The sequence below is a fragment of the Bufo bufo genome, chromosome 2 (genome assembly GCF_905171765.1).
Source record: "Bufo bufo chromosome 2, aBufBuf1.1, whole genome shotgun sequence".
NCBI lineage: Eukaryota > Metazoa > Chordata > Amphibia > Anura > Bufonidae > Bufo > Bufo bufo.
Window position 1 is genome coordinate 557,583,756 of NC_053390.1, and position 12,121 is coordinate 557,595,876.

The 12,121-nt window shown below is 41.4% G+C and overlaps 1 protein-coding gene across 6 annotated transcripts in view; it reads right to left on the reverse strand.

Moving 5' to 3' along the window:
* FAM13A (family with sequence similarity 13 member A) overlaps positions 1-12,121 on the reverse strand; it is a 272,278-nt gene that overhangs the window by 181,769 nt on the left and 78,388 nt on the right. The window lies entirely within an intron of this gene.

The following is a 12,121-nucleotide window of genomic DNA, read 5'->3' on the forward strand; positions in this document are numbered from 1 at the left end:
ACGTATTTTCATTTTCTTAATTCCCGGAGAACCCCTTTAACCACCTCCGGACCGCTGTACGCAGATTCGCGTTCCGGAGGTGGCAGCCCTGCGCTCAGCGACGCATATACGCGTCATCTCGCGTGAGCCGGGATTTCCTGTGAACGCGCGCGCTCACAGGAACGGAAGGTAAGAGAGTTGATCTCCAGCCTGCCAGCGGCGATCGTTCGCTGGCAGGCTGGAGATGTGTTTTTTTTAACCCCTAACAGGTATATTAGACGCTGTTTTGATAACAGCGTCTAATATACCTGCTACCTGGTCCTCTGGTGGTCCCCTTTGTTTGGATCGACCACCAGAGGACACAGGTAGCTCAGTAAAGTCCCACCAAGCACCACTACACTACACTACACCCCCCCCCCCGTCACTTATTAACCCCTTATTAGCCCCTGATCACCCCCCTGTCATTGATTACACCCCTGTCATTGATCAACCCCCTGTAAAGCTCCATTCAGATGTCCGCATGATTTTTACGGATGCACTGATAGATGGATCGGATCCGCAAAACGCATCCGGACGTCTGAATGAAGCCTTACAGGGGCATGATCAATGACTGTGGTTATCACCCCATATAGACTCCCTGATCACCCCCCTGTCATTGATTACCCCCCTGTCATTGATCAACCCCCTGTAAAGCTCCATTCAGATGTCCGCATGATTTTTACGGATCCACTGATAGATGGATCGGATCCGCAAAACGCATCCGGACGTCTGAATGAAGCCTTACAGGGGCGTGATCAATGACTGTGGTTATCACCCCATATAGACTCCCTGATCACACCCCTGTCATTAATCAACCCCCTGTAAAGCTCCATTCAGATGTCCGCATGATTTTTACGGATGCACTGATAGATGGATCGGATCCGCAAAACGCATCCGGACGTCTGAATGAAGCCTTACAGGGGCATGATCAATGACTGTGGTTATCACCCCATATAGACTCCCTGATCACCCCCCTGTCATTGATCACCCCCCCTGTCATTGATTACCCCCCTGTAAAGCTCCATTCAGATGTCCGCATGATTTTTACGGATCCACTGATAGATGGATCGGATCCGCAAAACGCATCCGGACGTCTGAATGAAGCCTTACAGGGGCGTGATCAATGACTGTGGTTATCACCCCATATAGACTCCCTGATCACCCCCCTGTCATTGATCAACCCCCTGTAAAGCTCCATTCAGATGTCCGCATGATTTTTACGGATGCACTGATAGATGGATCGGATCCGCAAAACGCATCCGGACGTCTGAATGAAGCCTTACAGGGGCATGATCAATGACTGTGGTTACCACCCCATATAGACTCCCTGATCACCCCCCTGTCATTGATTACACCCCTGTCATTGATTACCCCCCTGTAAAGCTCCATTCAGATGTCCGCATGATTTTTACGGATGCACTGATAGATGGATCGGATCCGCAAAACGCATACGGACGTCTGAATGAAGCCTTACACGGGCGTGATCAATGACTGTGGTTATCACCCCATATAAACTCCCTGATCACCCCCCTGTCATTGATCACCCCCCCTGTCATTGATCACCCCCCCTGTCATTGATCACCCCCCCCTGTCATTGATCACCCCTCTGTAAGGCTCCATTCAGACATTTTTTTGGCCCAAGTTAGCGGAATTTTTATTTTTTTTTTCTTACAAAGTCTCATATTCCACTAACTTGTGTCAAAAAATAAAATCTCACATGAACTCACCATACCCCTCACGGAATCCAAATGCGTAAAATTTTTTAGACATTTATATTCCAGACTTCTTCTCACGCTTTAGGGCCCCTAGAATGCCAGGGCAGTATAAATACCCCACATGTGACCCCATTTCGGAAAGAAGACACCCCCAGGTATTCCGTGAGGGGCATATTGAGTCCATGAAAGATTGAAATTTTTGTCCCAAGTTAGCGGAACGGGAGACTTTGTGAGAAAAAAATTAAAAATATCAATTTCCGCTAACTTGTGCCAAAAAAAAAAAATTTCTATGAACTCGCCATGCCCCTCATTGAATACCTTGGGGTGTCTTCTTTCCAAAATGGGGTCACATGTGGGGTATTTATACTGCCCTGGCATTCTAGGGGCCCCAAAGCGTGAGAAGAAGTCTGGTATCCAAATGTCTAAAAATGCCCTCCTAAAAGGAATTTGGGCCCCTTTGCGCATCTAGGCTGCAAAAAAGTGTCACACATCTGGTATCGCCGTACTCAGGAGAAGGTGGGGAATGTGTTTTGGGGTGTCATTTTACATATACCCATGCTGGGTGAGATAAATATCTTGGTCAAATGCCAACTTTGTATAAAAAAATGGGAAAAGTTGTCTTTTGCCAAGATATTTCTCTCACCCAGCATGGGTATATGTAAAATGACACCCCAAAACACATTCCCCAACGTCTCCTGAATACGGCGATACCACATGTGTGACACTTTTTTGCAGCCTAGGTGGGCAAAGGGGCCCACATTCCAAAGAGCACCTTTAGGATTTCACAGGTCATTTACCTACTTACCACACATTAGGGCCCCTGGAAAATGCCAGGGCAGTATAACTACCCCACAAGTGACCCCATTTTGGAAAGAAGACACCCCAAGGTATTCCGTGAGGGGCATGGCGAGTTCCTAGAATTTTTTATTTTTTGTCACAAGTTAGTGGAAAATGATGATTTTTATTTTTTTTTTTCATACAAAGTCTCATATTCCACTAACTTGTGACAAAAAATAAAAACTTCCATGAACTCACTATGCCCATCAGCGAATACCTTGGGGTCTCTTCTTTCCAAAATGGGGTCACTTATGGGGTAGTAATACTGCCCTGGCATTCTAGGGGCCCAAATGTGTGGTAAGGAGTTTGAAATCAAATTCTGTAAAAAATGACGAGTGAAATCCGAAAGGTGCTCTTTGGAATATGGGCCCCTTTGCCCACCTAGGCTGCAAAAAAGTGTCACACATCTGGTATCTCCGTATTCAGTAGAAGTTGGGGAATGTGTTTTGGGGTGTCATTTTACATATACCCATGCTGGGTGAGAGAAATATCTTGGCAAAAGACAACTTTTCCCATTATTTTATACAAAGTTGGCATTTGACCAAGATATTTATCTCACCCAGCATGGGTATATGTAAAATGACACCTCAAAACACATTCCCCAACTTCTCCCGAGTACGGAGATACCAGATGTGTGACACTTTTTTGCAGCCTAGGTGGGCAAAGGGGCCCATATTCCAAAGAGCACCTTTCGGATTTCACTCGTCATTTTTTACAGAATTTGATTTCAAACTCCTTACCACACATTTGGGCCCCTAGAATGCCAGGGCAGTATAACTACCCCACAAGTGACCCCATTTTGGAAAGAAGAGACCCCAAGGTATTCGCTGATGGGCATAGTGAGTTCATGGAAGTTTTTATTTTTTGTCACAAGTTAGTGGAATATGAGACTTTGTATGAAAAAAAAAAAAATCATCATTTTCCACTAACTTGTGACAAAAAATAAAAAATTCTAGGAACTCGCCTTGCCCCTCACGGAATACCTTGGGGTGTCTTCTTTCCAAAATGGGGTCACTTGTGGGGTAGTTATACTGCCCTGGCATTCTAGGGGCCCAAATGTGTGGTAAGGAGTTTGAAATCAAATTCTGTAAAAAATGACCTGTGAAATCCGAAAGGTGCTCTTTGGAATATGGGCCCCTTTGCCCACCTAGGCTGCAAAAAAGTGTCACACATCTGGTATCTCCGTACTCAGGAGAAGGTGGGGAATGTGTTTTGGGGTGTCTTTTTACATATACCCATGCTGGGTGAGATAAATATCTTGGTCAAATGCCAACTTTGTATAAAAAAATGGGAAAAGTTGTCTTTTGCCAAGATATTTCTCTCACCCAGCATAGGTATATGTAAAATGACACCCCAAAACACATTCCCCACCTTCTCCTGAGTACGGAGATACCAGATGTGTGACACTTTTTTGCAGCCTAGGTGGGCAAAGGGGCCCATATTCCAAAGAGCACCTTTCGGATTTCACAGGTCATTTTTTTACAGAATTTGATTTCAAACTCCTTACCACACATTTGGGCCCCTAGAATGCCAGGGCAGTATAACTACCCCACAAGTGACCCCATTTTGGAAAGAAGAGACCCCAAGGTATTCGCTGATGGGCATAGTGAGTTCATAGAACTTTTTATTTTTTGTCACAAGTTAGTGGAATATGAGACTTTGTAAGAAAAAAAAAAAAAAAAAATCATCATTTTCCGCTAACTTGTGACAAAAAATAAAAAGTTTGATGAACTCACTATGCCCATCAGCGAATACCTTAGGGTGTGTACTTTCCGAAATGGGGTCATTTGTGGGGTGTTTGTACTGTCTGGTCATTGTAGAACCTCAGGAAACATGACAGGTGCTCAGAAAGTCAGAGCTGCTTCAAAAAGCGGAAATTCACATTTTTGTACCATAGTTTGTAAACGCTATATATTTTACCCAAACCATTTTTTTTTTTACCCAAACATTTTTTTTTTTATCAAAGACATGTAGAACAATAAATTTAGAGCAAAATTTATATATGGATCTCGTTTTTTCTGCAAAATTTGACAACTGAAAGTGAAAAATGTAATTTTTTTGCAAAAAAATCGTTAAATTTCGATTAATAACAAAAAAAGTAAAAATGTCAGCAGCAATGAATTACCACCAAATGAAAGCTCTATTAGTGAGAAGAAAAGGAGGTAAAATTCATTTGGGTGGTAAGTTGCATGACCGAGCAATAAACGGTGAAAGTAGTGTAGGTCAGAAGTGTAAAAAGTGGCCTGGTCTTTCAGGGTGTTTAAGCACTGGGGGCTGAGGTGGTTAAAGGCAAGGGAAAAGCCTTCAGTGGAGGATTCATAAGAAGGTTGTATAGGTATGTTAAAGTCCCCGACATTTTTAAAATTTTAATGCCATTGTGTTTTCGGTGGGGAACACCCCTACATAAATATGCACTAAATACTTATTAAAAGTACACAGTATATAGCTTTTGGACAGTGTTTGAAAAGCCAGGAAATAAATGACATCTAAATACACCTGTGGCTATGATCTTACATTGTGCTGTGCCTATAAAAAGCTCAGCATGAGGATATGTACTGGTGGCCATCATTATTGGCACATCATGTTTGTTCTTGTAGTATTTAAGCATCCCTATAATTTTTACAGTAGTACATCTGTAGTCTGAGAGATAACATGAAAGGGATTTATACTAAAAGGAGCGCAGATTTCAGAACTGCTAATGTCTAAAACAATGCTAATAGATAAACAGTTCAGAAGCCCCTCCAATCTAGCGCTGCTGCTGCTCTGGTCCTCCCAGATGTTGTAGCCAAGACATCATGCCCTTGGTTACAGACATGATGTCCTGCAAACAGCAAAAAGCAGCACGTGTCTGCTGCAGCTAATCACTTTCCACAGCAGTATATGGAATGAGACCGCAGGCGGGTTGCAGCAGTCACATGCTGCATACAGGCATGTCACCACTGCAGTTCTATTGAAACAACCTCGCCAGAGGTTTGGAGCAGTGCCACTAGAGCAGAGGAAGTTTGGAACAGGGAGTATAACCTTCTTTAATTGCTGTAACAACCACCCTGCCTTTTATGATTTTTTTTTTTTTTTTTTTTTTTTTTTTTTTTCCACTTCGACATGTTTACTTGTGACAGATGAGATTCCACCAAACCTCATTCATGTATTGTGCAAAATATCTGCACGGAATCTGTAAACCCTCCACAGAACTTGACCTATGGGGTTAATTTTAAATCAGCAGTCAGTCTATAGTATGTTGAGGATTTCAAGGCGGATTTCAACAAACAAATCAAAATGTTAATCATACAGATTTTCCTAACAGATTTTTTTTTTCCAATTTGTGCGCACATGGGAGAATGCCTCTTTCTCCCTCTAGCAGCTCATTCCTCCTACCCTTCCATTTCTATAGACTTCTTTGGACAGCATATACAGTGCATTTGGAAAGTCTTTAGGTCCTTTCACCTTTTTCACATTGTGTTAAATTAAGCCCCCCCCCCCCCCCCCATCAATCTGCACTCAATCCCCCTTAATGAGAAAGTTAAAACAGAATTTTAGAAATGTGTGCACATTTATTAACCACTTCATTACTGGAGTGTTTATCCCCCTTCCTTACCAGGCCAGTTTTTCAGTTGTAGCAATGAGTCTATCTAACTGAAAATAACTGATTAATTTCTGAGCCAGCCTACATTTATTTGATATTATTTTTCTCGGGACACCTTAGACCTTTCTTTTCTGCCATTAGATTATGGATATAATATTTTTTTTTAATTAAGGAAAAACTGTGAAAATTAGGAAAAGAAAATATTTTTCCTTTCTTATCAGTTGTTTTCTTTATAACCATTACAAAAGGTTTCAAGACAAAACATTTCTAAAACCCTTAGCGTACTACTGTACTCTGAAAATAAAGTACTGAGTAAAAGGGTCTGAATATTTATGTCAATCCAATGTTACTCTTTTTAATAAATTTGCTAATATTTCAAATATTCTGTATTCACTTTCTCATCATGAGGTATTGAGTATAGAATGATGGGGGAAAACTTGAATTTGTTTTTATTTTAACACAAAGCCACAACATAAAAAAATATGTGAAAACAGTGAAAGGGTCTGAAGATTTTCCGAATGCACTGTATTTGTCTGAGTTTCTCTGTACCTTCTCCATCCTCCACGATCCCTACATAGACTTCTATGGGCAACATGAATTCTGACCCTTCAGTGAGTCCCATCCTTCAGTCCATCACTTCATTAAGGTTGTACACAGCAGTGAATACTAGCTTAGGAGGGGGTGAGAAAAAGAGCAATATTTTTTTGTATATATTATAAAAGTCTTATATTCATCGGTTCTACTGATTTATGCAAAGCTTGTTGAAAGTACACTGACCGTTTAATGCTAAACGCAACACATTAGGATATGGAATGTATAAAAAAAATCAAATAGACCCGCAACTATTATAGATAGAAGATACATTATGAATCGATTTACACGTTAATTAGTATACCCCAACTACAGTAGTGTAATCTGTAGATCCAATGCTGAGCACAGTTTCCAGCCTCTCAGCTGTATCCCATTTCCCCAGCCACAATTTCAACCCAGCATCAGCACCTTCATACAACCTGCAGCCACAAAATACATCAGAGGATATTCATCTGGACACCTTATTTAGATGCTATATACCATCATTACAGAGGATTAACCGCCTCCATTTTATTTTTATTTTTCCTATTAAAGGGAACCTGTCACCTCTACTATGCTACCCTCACTGAGCGTTTCTAAATGTTCATTGTGTTAGGCCTCTTTCACACTTGCGTTGTCCGGATCCGTCGTGTACTCCATTTGCCGGAGGTGCCCGCCGGATCCGTAACAACGCAAGTGAACTGAAAGCATTTGAAGACAGATCCGTCTTCAAAATGCGTTCAGTGTTACTATGGCAGCCAGGACGCTATTAAAATCCTGGTTGCCATAGTAGTAGTGGGGAGCGGGGGAGCAGTATACTTAGGCCCCTTTTACACGAGCGAGTATTCCGCGCGGATGCGATGCGGGAGGTGAACGCATTGCACCCGCACTGCACCCGCACCCGCACTTTTCCGCAACGCCCGTGTGAAAGAGGGCTTACAGTCCGTGCGGCTCCCGGGGCGCTCCAGAATGACGTCAGAGTGCCCCATGCGCATGGATGACGTGATCCATGCGACACGTCATCCATGCGCGTGGGGCGCCCTGACGTCACTCTGAAGCGCCCCGGTAGCCGCACGGACGGTAAGTATACTGCTCCCCCGCTCCCCACTACACTTTACCATGGCAAACAGGACTTTAGCGTCCCGGCAGCCATGGTAAACATTCAGAAAAAGCGAAACGTCGGATCCGGTAATGCGCCGAAACGACGTTTAGCTTAAGGCCAGATCCGGATTAATGCCTTTCAATGGGCATTAATTCCGGATCCGGCCTTGCGGCAAGTGTTCAGGATTTTTGGCCGGAGCAAAAAGCGCAGCATGCTGCGGTATTTTCTCCGGCCAAAAAACGTTCCAGTCCGGAACTGAAGACATCCTGATGCATCCTGAACGGATTTCTCTCCATTCAGAATGCATGGGGATAATCCTGATCAGGATTCTTCCGGTATAGAGCCTCGACGACCGAACTCTATGCCAGAACAAAACAACGCAAGTGTGAAAGAGCCCTTACCCTAAACATATAAATTACACTTTTAATTTCATTTGCAGACGAATTCAATAAGTATTAGGCATTTTTGTACTTCCCGCCTTTTATGCAAATTAACATAAAAGAGTCATATCTTACTTGTGTGACCAGAGAAGAGTCATATTTTCGACGTACTCCACATTATCATATTTCTAATCAGTCCAGAAACAAAATACAGCTCCAAATCCAGAACCGATAATAACCATATCAAATCAGTTATTAACGTGGCTATTGTTTTAAAAATTCTTTTGGGGATTATTATTGGAGCATTCCAAAACATATAGTTTAAAGAAGGTAATATACTCCTTTTCACCAGTGAAATACGACCTGCCATCGAGATAAGTATTTTTTTCCAGACCTCTATTTTCTTCCGCAACTCCTGTAATTTAGGGAGCACATTCAGTCTTATATAATCCCTGGGATTAGATGTTATCCGGATACCTAAATATTTAACCGATTCTTGGCCCTCTTTAACTTCTAGTGATCCCGGTAGGAATCCATTCAGAGGATCAATCGGGAGACAGGCCAACTTGGACCAGTTTATATTCAGTCCAGAATACTTACTATATTTTTGAATAGCCGAAATATCTTCATAAGTGAGCCGTAAGATCCCACGAACAACATGATATCGTCTGCATACAAGGAAATTTTTTCCTCATGGGCCCCAAATCTAAAGCCTACAATTTCTTTATCTTGTCTAATAATATCAGCTAAAGGTTCCATAGCTATAGCGAATAGTAACTGGGATAAAGGGCAGCCCTGCCTAACCCCCATACCAATATTTATTTTATCCGAATATTCGCCATTCACTATTACCCTTGCAGAAACTTCAGCATATAATAATTTAACCCAAGATATAAAATTTTCTCCGAATTCCATTCTCTCCAGTGTAGTAAATAGGAAAGGCCATTCTATGGTATCGAAGGCTTTTGCAGCGTCTATAGTTACAATCATGCGTTCCCCACAATTCGAGTGTTCCAGTTGGGTATTCATAAAATATCGAATTATATTATCAGTTGCTATAAACCCAGACTGGTCCTTGTGAATGATCCCAGGAACCACTCTCCCGAGTCTTTTTGCCAATATCCTTGCCAATATTTTGTTATACATATTAATAATGAAATAGGGCGATATGAGTCCAGGAGTACTGGATCTTTCCCTGGTTTTAATATAAGTATTATTGAGGCTTCTCTCACAGAATCCGGAAGATTCCCTTGAGGATGTCCACATTTGGAGCAGTTTCGGGGTTAGTATTTCTTTGTACTGAGCATAAACTTCAAACGGGATCCCATTTATTCCAGGGGTCTTATTCTTGGTTATCTTAGATAGAGTTGCCTCAACTTCCATAGTGTCTAATGGCGCTTCTAGGCTTTCTCTTTGGGCCTCAATTTGATAATGGTAATTTTCCCAAGATAATGTTGTAATTCCTTCTCACTCTTATTTATCTTACTACTATATATATTTTCAAAACTCCATTTTAGCAATTTGTTAAACTATTTTGTGGCCAAATTTATCTACCAGACAAATGTATATATTTATTTTTTTTTGTCTGAGTTACCACCAAGTCGGCCAACTTTTTACGAGGTATATGAGCCCAGATATAATTATCTGTTACATAATTCTCCTTTTGTTGTTCCGCCAGTAAAAGAAGATCACTTTGGCCGCTTTTTCTGTCCACTCTTTATAATTTTGTGCCATGGGGTTTTCAATATATATTTTTTTAGGATTTTTCCACCTCACTTTCTAATTCCATTATTTTTTTCCTAATTCCCTTCCTATATATTGCAGTGTATTTTGTGATAATCCCTCTTATAAATGCCTTTGCGGCCTCCCATACCATGTTATTTTCAGCTGAACCCTCATTTATGTCAAAATATTCCCTTATCTCTTTCAATATCTTGTTGTGAATACCCATTATAATAATCCAACCTATACTTATATTCATCCTTGTGTTTTTTGTTTTTATATTTATAATAATTGTGTTATGATCCAATATCCCCGGTTGTCCATACTTAATCTGTTCAGTATCCTGTGCACCTTTATTATCAGTGAAAAACAAATTTATCCGTGACAAACTTCCGTGAGTTTTGGAAAAACAGGAATATCTTTTTAAATTTGGGTTTCTTACCCTCCAAATATTAAACCAACCTAGTTCTGTTACAATATCTTTTAATTTAGATCCTGTGTTAGTTAATTGGGAATTATTTTGTCTACATCTATCCATTTGGGCATCCATTACGTTATTAAAGTCTCCCATAACTAAAGGTGGTTTATCACCTGCCTTGAGCACAAACTAATTTAATTTTAATAGGACATCTGATCTAAAAGGCGGTGGTATATATACATTTGCTATAATCCATGCTCTGCCTTCTAATATGCAGTCCATAAGGACATATCGGTCTTCCTCATCTATAACTGTATTCACTATTTTAATATCTATATTTCGATGGATTAATATGCTCACCCCTCTCGCATACGATGAGAAAACCGAATGAAAAGCATGCTGCATCCATGGCCTACTCACCCCTACTATCGTCTCACTCGTCAAGTGTGTCTCTTGCAAACAGACTATGGCTGAGAGAAGCCTTTGGATGGCGTCAAAGACTGCTACTCTTTTAGTACCCCTACTCAAGCCCCTAATATTCCATGAAATTACTCTCATTAAATTTTGTTAGTGGTAACTATCCATTATTCAAAAATATATAGATATAGACCCGGGAAAAAGCGGGGGCAGGGGGTAGCCGGGGGGGCAGGAAGCAGAGAAAAAAAGAAGAGAAGAGAAGAGAAAAAAAAATCTAAATAAATAAAAGGGGGGGGGGGGGAAACAAAAAACCCCTATATCCTCCTCTTGATCCCCCCCAGGATTGAACGCCGCAGCAGTTACCAAAACCTCCCTAACCCACCCAGGATAACATCTGAACCTGGCCCTCTCTCTTGCATTACTCCCTCCCGTGTGAGCCCCAGCCCTATTTTACTTTAAATTTTTATCTTTTCTTTAATCCAGTCTTCCACTGCATCTGCTGTATCAAAGAACCAAGTTTTTTTTCTCCCATTCAACCCTCAGCTTAGCTGGAAATATCATTGAGTAATTAACATTTGTACGCAGCTTTTCTTTTAACATCAATAAAATGACTTCTTTCTCTTACTGTTTCTTTTGCATAATCAGAGAATAACATTAATATTGTACCCACGTATTCTAGCTTCCCTTTGTTTCTTGACCTTCGTAGCACTTCTTCTTTATCTCTAACCGATAGAAAATGTATTATTATTGGACGCAGTCTTGTACCGGGCGGAGGGGGGGCGGGGGGGGGGGGGGGGGGGGGGCAGCCTTGCCGACAATCTGTGAGCTCGCTCTATAAAATTTTTATAGTCTGAAATATCATGACCCAGTTGTAGAGAGTCATATTTTCAAGCTCTGACTCCTCTCAGGTTAATTTGCATATGTATCAAATCGTTTTTTTTTACACAATAAAAGCACAAAGCTATGGGGAACTGGGTATTGCGGATGTGCTAGCGGCCATCTAGCAACCCATGTCCTCAGCTCTATACCCAAAATCCAGGTGACAGGTCCCCTTTAAGGGTAGACCACAGTGATACAGCTACTCCTCTAACCACAACAGTCACCATCCTTGGTCTATTAGATGGACTAATTATAAAAAACGAATGTACCCAATGAACAGTCGCTCTTCCCATTTCCAGAAACCTTCCCTGTCCAATGCGAGACAACTAGTCAAGCACTACGGGCACTGGCTAAATGGCAACATCTTTTCAACATACCTGCAAGCTGAGTTGGCACCAGAGAGGGATGTTTCTGAACAAAAAGCTTTAGTGAAGTGGCATCTTCAGGATGGGGGTCCCTCTACCCTTGTCCTAAAACCGC